The sequence below is a fragment of the Octopus bimaculoides genome, chromosome 5 (assembly GCF_046866305.1).
Source record: "Octopus bimaculoides isolate indiv1 chromosome 5, ASM4686630v1, whole genome shotgun sequence".
In the NCBI taxonomy this organism is placed as follows: domain Eukaryota; kingdom Metazoa; phylum Mollusca; class Cephalopoda; order Octopoda; family Octopodidae; genus Octopus; species Octopus bimaculoides.
In genome coordinates, this window is record NC_142932.1 from 18,781,626 (window position 1) to 18,783,982 (window position 2,357).

The following is a 2,357-nucleotide window of genomic DNA, read 5'->3' on the forward strand; positions in this document are numbered from 1 at the left end:
CGGCGAGCCGAGACAATTGTTCTCACGCCGGGCAAAAATGCTTTCCATCCACCTTGACGTTCTGAATTCAAATTCTGCGTTTCATTCTTTTGAGGTCCATAAAATATGTAGTAGTTGAATTCTGCGGTCGACATAATCAACTTACACCTCCCCCACTTAAAAGTGCAGGCCTTGTGCCAATATTTGAAACCAATATTTATTAAGCTAAACTTGTGCTGCAACGTGGCCGAAATCAAAGGACTGAGACAAATGAAAGAATTTAAGGATTTTCAAACGCCAATTTTAGTATTTTCAAATTTAAAGCTGCCAAAACAATCCAGTATTAAAGCTCTTCTGTTTTTGACATAGCTGTATAATGTAATTTCATACATATAGATATTTTCAGCTGTGTTGAATCAAAAGTAAAGTGTCTGGGTTAGTACACTTGTGCTTAAAATTGATTGCTTCAGACGGTTACATACAGAAAAGCTACACTGTTTAACATAAATACGACAAATACACCTTAGTACGCATGCACATATTATTCACATTTGTAGATAAAAGAAAATCTTTAAACGGCCAAATAGAAGGATATCAAGTAAAGACCAAAAAGAAACTCCACCGGTTGGTTACCATTGCAACGGTTGCTAATCGGTGCAATTGAAACATGCGTTGGTCTATGTAAAGCTGTATATAAATTAAAGAATTAAAGATAATACTATGCAACTTCGTAGTAATCTTTATTATTAATATTGTTTATATATGTGTGTGCGTGTATTTATTTATATACACAAACATGTGCGTGTGTGGGTGTGAGTGTGTACTTGTACAACAGTATTCAGGCATATATGCTTCTAACCATCTAAATCCAACCATCCAAATATATATATATATATATACACACGTTTAATATTTTTATTTCGAGTATATACCTTGCCTTATGGTGTTTAAAGCCAATCCATCGGATTAGGCTCTCTGATGTCAGCAACAGTTTGGAGGTATATGGAACTGGATTTATTTATATATATATGTAAGAACGACCGTGCGAACCCAAAAGAGAAATGGTGACGAATGGAAAAACAGGGCTCCTTTCTTAAACGCGTCACACGGTCGAACACAAAAATATATCAAATGATATATATATGCTATATTTATTGTAGCATTAAAATGTATGTCTGTGTGTGAGTGAGAGTGCGACATAATAAAACATAATAATAGACAGGCCGTCGTGTAAAGAAAAGAGTGTGTGTAAGTGATACATGTATGTGTATGCGTGAGATACAGCAGATAGAAAGGGAGTCAGTAACACATATAAGAATTTGCCAGTTCTTAGAGTACACAATAGTAAGAGTCTGTATGTAAGACGTTGAGGCGTGTGGGGCAGGGCGATCACTCGTCGTAATGTTAGGGCTTCCATGCCAAGCCGGGTTCCTGTATACAGATGTTCTTCGCAGGCTGGGTTCTTATCTGTTGTCTATCGTGGCGAAGGTGAATCACACAAACAGAGTTAGAAGTTCTGCGGTAGTTTTGGTTAGCTGGTATACGTAGAAGTCATGTTGCCGATGCTGGCGAGGACGATGCTGGTAGTCGTAGTGTCGTGTTGACTGGCGGCGATGCTGGTAGTAATCGTAGAGTCGTGTTGCTGTTGATGTCGTCGTTGGAACTGCTGCTGCTGCTCTGTGTGGTACACGGAACGGGTCTCTAAGAGATCTGAACCGAGACGAATTAGCTGGGTATCTAGCAGGCTATTTATAGCTGAAAGTAGGCTCCACAGAAGGCATTAGAAGAACACTATCACGTGACCTTATTAAGGGCTGTTATTGGTCAGTTTGCGTTCTGGCGGGAACGGAACGAAGCTGTTGCCGCTTCAAATAATAATCAGTCATGTGATGACAAGGAAAGAGATGTTTTCTACTACGCTCGCGTCTGTCATATTTATTGTGAGAGAAGATGGTCTGTTTGAATATAATGCCGATCGAGGTGTTAGTTTCACTACATATATATATATATATATATATATATATATATATATATATATATATATATATATATATATATATGCATATATCTATATATACATGCATACAGGCATACACACGCACACACACAGAAATACACACACACACATACATATATAAACTTTAGTTTTACTTTTCAGTAAGAAAGTCACCGTATACACTTACATTCATTATTTCTAGAACATCTGTACGCAAACATCTACACAATAATTATAGATATATCTCAATGTATTATACACGCACAAAGCATTATTATTATCTAATGTTTATTCTCATCACGTATTATCTAGTAATTGTCTTCCACTCTCTTCCTCTCACATCCACCTCTATATTCATATACCACTTCAGTTGCTTTTTTTT